Below are 7,426 nucleotides of genomic sequence, written 5' to 3' on the forward strand. Positions count from 1 at the left end.
TCCTCCTCCTTCTTCTTCTTCTTCTTCTTCTTCTTCTTCTTCTTCTTCTTCTTCTTCTTCTTCTTCTTCTTCTTCTTCTTCCTGCAGGCTGCAGCTGTGGCTCCTACTCAAAGGCAAAATCGAGCATAGGAGGAGAGACAGCTCAGTGGCTGAGAGCTGCTCTTACAGGCTGTTCTTCCAGAGGACCATGATTCCATTCTCTGCACCAACACAGCAGCTTGCAGCTATCTGTAACTCCAGTTTCAGGGTATCCCACGCCCTCTTCTGGGCCCTACGGATACTTTCCTGTATGAGGCACACAGGCATACATGCAGGCAAAAACACCTATACACATGGAAAATACGTTTAAACAAATTTCAACCAAAGGAAAGAACATAGGCGTGCTCAGATAGAAGCCCCAGAGGCTGGAGAAAGAATTCTGGGATTATTGAGGGGTCTGTGAGGCAAAGCCTGTCCTTAGTGTTTAATCTGCCGCTGTCACAGCCACAGAAGATAGTAAGTCTTACGATGGGCCATGTGCTGGGGTGGGGGGTGGGAGGGAGGGAGAGTAGCCCAGGCTAGCCTTAAATTAACAATTCTCTTGCCTCTTGATAGTGGATCTCAGGTTTGAGCAACCACATTGATCTATATTGTTAAGCTTTCATAGATATAAGTAAAGTGTGTGAGTGTATGAGTGAGTGAGTGTGTGTGTGTGTCTGTGTGTGTGTGTTGCATACATATGAATGTGTACATGTCATTTATTGTTCTCCATCTTTTTCCCTTGAGACGGGGTCTCTTATTGAACTAGAAGCTAACAAGCTTTCAGGACGGCCTTTTCCATGGCTCACAGGTGTACACAGCAAGGCCCAATTTTTTTTTCCTTAAAGCTTTATTTATGTCTTGTGTATGAGTGTCTGCATGTATTTAAGTGCACCACGGACCTAGAGTGTGCAGTACATAGAGAGGCAAGGAGGGGGCACTAGATCCCCTGGAATGGGAGTTATAGATGGGTGCTGGGGTCTTTGGTCCTCTGCAAGAGTGGTGAGTGCTCTTACACTGAGCTCCTATACCTAACATTTTATGTAGGTGCTGAGATTTGAACTCTGGTCCTTGTACTTCCAGAACAGACACTCTTTATTTGTTTGTTTGTTTGTTTGTTTGTGTGTGTGTATGCCCATGACTACATGCACATGCTTGTGGGTGTACCTCCTCTGTGTGCACAGGATCAGGGAGGGATTCAGATGTCCTTCCTCTATCTCTGCCTTACTCCTTTGAGTCAGAGTCTCTCCTTGAACCTAGAGTGTGCTTCCCCTCCCCCCCCTTTGGGTTTTCGAGACAGGGTTTCTCTGTGTAGCCCTGGCTGTCCTAGAACTCACTCTGTAGACCGGGTTGGCCTCGAACTCAGAAATTCGCCTGCCTCTGCCTCCCAAGTGCTGGGATTAAAGGCATGCGCCACCACGCCCGGCTTAGAGTGTGCTTTTTGTTTGTTTGTTTTTTGTTTAGTTTGTCTGGAAGCCAGCAAGCCCCAGCAATTCGCCAGGCCTTGGCACCCATATTCTCGGAGCTCTGTGCATGCATGGGCTTGCTCCATGATGTAGGATTCCAAATCATGCCCTAGTGCTTGCCCAGCAAGCACTCCTCCCCCACTAAGCTATTTCTCCAGGCCAACATAACTAAGCTTTAAACCTCCAACTTATAGCAGGGAAAGGAGTATTAAATTATTTTTAAAGCCAGCACTTTGTTTTTGTTTTTGTTTTGATAAGAACTTGCTGTATAGCCCAGGCTAGTCTCGAACTCATGATCCCCCTGCCTCAACTCCCTGAATGCTAGGATTATAAACATGTGACCCCAGGCTGAAGTAATTTACTTCTCTCTCTCTCTCTCTCTCTCTCTCTCTCTCTCTCTCTCTCTCTCTCTCATATCTATATATTGGGCCAAGGATGCTAGACAAATGATCTATCACTGAGCTATACCTCCAGCCTTCAACGTTTGTTTAAATAGATTATTCTAGAACAGACTGAACTGGGACCGAAACCATCACAGCATTTCACGTTTCATAAAAAACAAACGCTGTTTTATGGACTCACACCGTACATCTATCTCTCTGTGTGTCTTATGTCTTGACTCATGCTGTGCACTGTTTTCAGAGGCGGAAGTCTCTGCCTAATTCACTGATGCCAATGATGCTAAGAAGGAGGGGTTATTCTCAACCCTGTCCTATAGATCAGGAAGCAGCAGCAGCAGCAGCAAGAGGTGACCTCACTTGCTGGGTTAAAGCAGAAAGGGTCCCAGTCAGAGTCTGCAGCCCCAGTCTGCCTGCTGACCCTCGCTGTGGTATCTGGCAGAAGGTTTCTCTCATACATCAATGGCTCTCTGGCTTTAAGCTTCTTCGAGTCAGATCTCTGCATTGTCACACCTGAGCATCCTGAATTATTGAGTGAGAAAGGAGAGTCTGGACAGAGCTGATGAAGATTCTTGGCTTACCCAAACTCCAGTCCGGCTCCTGATGCCCCTCCTGGGTCTCTCTGTACATTTCTTTGTAGATCCAGTTTCACAAGTACCCAAGCTAAGTCTGGTAGGCGAGAGCTTCCATCCTGGAGATCTGATCATCCTTGATAGCCTCCTACCAGTCGCCCATCCTGCCTTCCCTCTCATCTGATGTCTGACCATCCTGGCCTGCCTCCAGCAAGAAGCCAGTTAGTTCGGTTTAAGCTCCAACTTCCCCTGATGTTTCTTTCCTCTTAATCATGTTCTTCCCACTGACCCTGCCTGCTCCTTATCTATAAATCCCCTCTTGTTCCCACTGTATTTGCATGAGTCTACCCTCTTCCCCATTGCAATCCCACCATAATGGTTCTTATCCTCTGTGATAGCCCTGAAGGAAGTCTGTTTCCTGTGTTTTAGAGAGTACTGTTGATTTAAAAAAAACAAAACAAAACAAAACAAAACAAAAAAACCAACAACAACAACAAAAAAACAAACAAAGTACAGGAGGCAGGTCTCAGGCTAGGCTCAGCCTAGTAGAGCTTGGTGGAGACCTTCCAAAAGATACCTGGGTCTCTGTTACCTCAGAAAATGCCAGAGTAAAGAGCCAGCCCCGTCTTTAGCCCAGCAGGTATAAAGACTTAGGAGTGTTGGGCAGAGTCAGGAGAGGACGGCCAGCTGAGGTGCAGGATGGGGGATGATCGTTGTTGTGGTTTATAGAAAGGGAAGGAGAGAGGGGATGTGTTTGGTGGAGGTACAGTAAGGTGTGGGGGAAGGGTGTGCCTCTGCAGGCCCGTGCTGAGGCATCCCTGCCCTTGAGGGACCAGCCACAGGACAGTATAGAATAGTGTTTATTCAGGGCATGGGAGGGGAGTTGAGAGAAAGGCAGAGAGAGAGAGAGAGGGAGAGAGAGAGAAGAGAAGTAGAGGCTGGCCATGAGCACATGGAGGGTGGGGGAGGGGAATGGGGGGAGAGAGGATAAGAGAGCAAGAGAGAGAGGAGGGGGCAAGCAGCCGCTTTTATAGTGAGTCAGGCACACCTACAGCCAGGTAACTGTGGGGCGGAACCTAGACTAACAATTGTCACTTTGACTGAATCTAGAATCAGCTAAAAGACATGCCTCTGGGCCGGTCTGAGAGGTCAGTTGTAGGAAGGCTTGACTAGGGGGAAGAGGATCCCCTCTCAAAGAGGATGTTCCCTTCAAGGGTGGCTCAGTGTGAAGAAGTCTGAGGGGTGATGGGGCCACTTTCTGCCTTCTGCTCCTTGTTGGCGTGAGCATCTGCTCTATTTGCGGGCTTCTCCGGTTTTCCCAGGTAGCCTGAACCAGGGCTTCTCTGGAATCTTCCAGGCTTTTAGCACTACCTCAAGACTGCTAAAGCATCCAGCTTCCTGGACCGAGGGAGCCATGGCGTCCTCGACCTCTCCAGAATGCCCATATCTGTATTGTTTGACTGCTTAGCCTGTGCCGTGTAACCAACCTATCGAACCCTTCCAGAGAACTCTCGTACTGACAAGAAGTCAGGCGTGAAGACACCATTTGGTCTCAATGGCCAGTCAGAGTATAAATGAGAATTAACCACAGAGAAATAGTGAGTGGTTTTAGAGGTGTAAAGAAGACATTACGCAGTGTCCTGAGGTTCACACAGATGTTTCTAGAACTCAACAGCACAGGAGGGAAAACCATGATTAAGAATCTCAACCCTGTGACCCAGGACTGGGGCAAAAAGATTGAGGAAACACAACATTTGACGTCAGCAGAGGCCTCTGCTGTTCCCAGGGCTGCACAGCAGGCCCTGTGCAGAGCAGGAAGCCAAGAGCTACTCAGAGGGCAAGCAGCTGTAAGGCCTCCTCTGGGAAGACACCCTTTGATCTCCCCAACAGCCAGGGGGTCTGGCTTCCTCCATCCCAGAATGCCTTCTCCAGGAGAGATTGCTGAGGTCACGGAGTCTGACCCCCACTGAACAGACAAGGCTCGTGGAATCATGAGAGATCCAGTCAAGGTCACGCAGGGAGCCAGCACGGACAAGTTAGGACCAGGATCCAACCCCCAACACCACCACCGTTCCTTCTGTTTTTGCTCTTTCAGCAGGAAGCCTGCAGGGAAGGCGAGTTCTCTGCTGTGGAGGGGGTCCACTTCCTGCCAAAGCCAAGCGAGTTCAAAGGCCCCTGGATGGTCTGGGATCTGGACCGTCCAAGCAGGAGACAGGGATCCTTTAAGTCACAAAGACTTCTTTATTCTTTGAGATTTTAAGTGGACCGAAGCCAATTCCCTAACATTCTTCCTTCTGATGTGGCCCTTTGGCAAAAAATTACGCTGCGCATATACTGGGCTTGGTGCCAGGCGCATCCTTCACAGACACAATCTTTTGGGGGGGGGCTGGGGTATTGTTTCATGGTTTCCCAGATGAGGAAGTAGAAGTTCAGGAGGGTGAAGACAGTTGCTCCAGGTCACACAGCTAGAAGCTGAACCTAAGCTTGTCAGGTTGCAGAGCCTTAACCAGAGCTGGCCTTTGGGTCACTTTAGGGCCATAGGGAGCTGTGTTCCAGCAAGCTGAGGCTGCCAAAAGCCAACAGTAGATGCCTGCCAAAAGCCAACAGCTTTGAGTGTAGAGATAGAGATGACAAGGGGTAGAACTGACAGAGTCCCGACTGTGTGTCTGTCAGCCATTCTGCTAAGCATGCTGATGTATATGAACACTTCTATAACCGTCACAATTGCACATGTCGGGGTGTTCAACATCTCTTTGTATATAGGCAGTAAGAGCAGAGGTGCAGGCAGTCGAGTGGTTGGTCAGACGTCAAACACGGAGGCTCTCCATCGCCTGTAGTGGGAGCTTCACGAACTTCGTCTTCCTGCCTCCACCTCACACCGTCCTTGAAATGACAAACCAGAACTCAGAGACACGGGTAAGTAGACAAACACCATGGGACCCATGGGCTCCCTCCCACCTCTCGGGAGACTGTGAGCAGCAAGTGCCCATCCCCACCCCACCCCACCCCACCCCACCCTATCCCACCCCACCCCAGCCACCTTGGTTTGAGCTGTAAGGAATTCGTGAAATTGCAGGGAGAAATTTGGTGACTTGATCTTTTCAGGAGCCAGCCTCCCTCACGCCCTGATAACATTTCCTTATGATCAGAGCATGAATGGAGCAGTGTCTGCCTTTGTCTGCAGATGTGACCACTGTTCAATGAAGAAGGAGTTTTCTTTGTGTGTCTTGGCAGGAGGACATCCTTGACTGAAAGTCTCCCCTTGCATCTCATTGGCCATGACGAGGTCACATGCTTCTCACGACAGGAGGAATAGAAACACCGCCGTTGGCTCCGGCCAATCATGACTGTCAGATCGTAGCCTGCCCTCGGAGTGTTTAGCTTTCTGGGAACAGGACCAAAATCCCATGCCTTCGCTAAGGAGCTATCCTACACCGTGCAGATAACAAACAACATGCTCAGAGAACTAGAAAATAATCAAGAGGTCCAGCCAGCCTACAATGCCAAAGGAATTAAATCTGCGTGTTACACAGATTTCTGCACTAATGTGTTTATTACAACACTATTTACAACAGCCAAGATGGTAAATTAGCCAAGGTATCTGTGGATGGATAACTGGGTGTACTGGCTAGTTTTATGTCAACTTGACCCAAGCTAGAATCATCTGAAAAGAAGAAACGTCAAGTGGGAAAAAAAAAAAGCTTCCAAAAGATCAAACTGTAAACGAGCCAGTAAGGCATTTCCTTAATTAGTGATTGATAGGGGAGGACTCTCAGATTCATGGGCTGGTGGTCCTGAGTCCTATAAGAAAGCAGGCTGAGAGAGCCACGTGGAGCAAGCCAGTGAGCAGCAGCCCTCCCCTGGCCTCTGCATCAGCTCCTGCCTCCAGGGGCTTGTCCAGTTTGAATTCCGGTCCTGATTTCCTCCAATGATGAACAGTGATATGGAAGTCTAAGCTAAATAAACTCTTTTGTTATCAACTTGCTTTTGGTCATAGGGTTTCAAAACAGCAATAGAAACCCTAACTAAAACAGTAAGGAAAGAAAATAGAATATGTATCATGGAATATTACTCAGCCATAAAAAGAAGGAAATTCTGTCTTCTGCAGACCATGGATGGGACTGAAAGATGCTGTGCGAAGTGAAATAAGTCAGACGCAGAAAGGCAAACACCATGTGTCTCCATCGATGTGTGAGTAGTAAAAAAGTTGATTTCCCAGAAGTAGAGAATAGAATAGATCAGGACTCACAAGAGTGGTGGAGAGGGTCCAGGCAAGCAAGCACTGTGACCTGGATGCAGGTTCTCACTTGCCCACGGGCTCCTTATGTGCCCTTGACAGAGGCCTGGCTCTCTCAGGATTCCACTGGCCTCATCTGTCCAATGGGGCCAAGCTCCATAGCCTGACAATAGGTACGATACAGCACTGGGCACAGCATGGTGGTGGGGACAGTATGGCAGTGGTAGTGTGTCTCCAGTGCATCAGGGACTGAGAGAAAGCTACCCTCACTCACTCACTCAGTTGACATGTATTGGCAGGACAGCTCTTTGTGGTGGATACTCAGAGAAGATGGAAACCTAGCATGCAGCTGGCCATGATGAGCCCGCCCTCCAGCTAGGGAGACTTGGAAACAGCCATATGGGTGAGGATGACCACGGTGAACTGGGACTGTGGTGCTCTGGTGCTATGAGAGGAAGTTTCAGAGGGGGTTACAGAGATGTCTCTGTCAGTGAAGGGGTTGCATTGAAAGGATGAGAACCTGAGTAAGGAGCTCCAGTGTCGGCTTAAAAGGCCGTGTGCAGAGGCAAGCACCTATCATCCCACCATAGAGGGAACGGGGATGGGAAGGTGCCTGGAGCCTGCTGCCCCCCAGTCATGACAAGGAATGGAAGCACTCCAGAGTCAGTGAAAGACCTCGTCTCAAGACTAGAGAGGATCTGATGGCAACCGTTGGCCTACACACACACACACACA

This window comes from Mus caroli, chromosome 4 (genome assembly GCF_900094665.2).
Source record: "Mus caroli chromosome 4, CAROLI_EIJ_v1.1, whole genome shotgun sequence".
Taxonomy (NCBI): domain Eukaryota; kingdom Metazoa; phylum Chordata; class Mammalia; order Rodentia; family Muridae; genus Mus; species Mus caroli.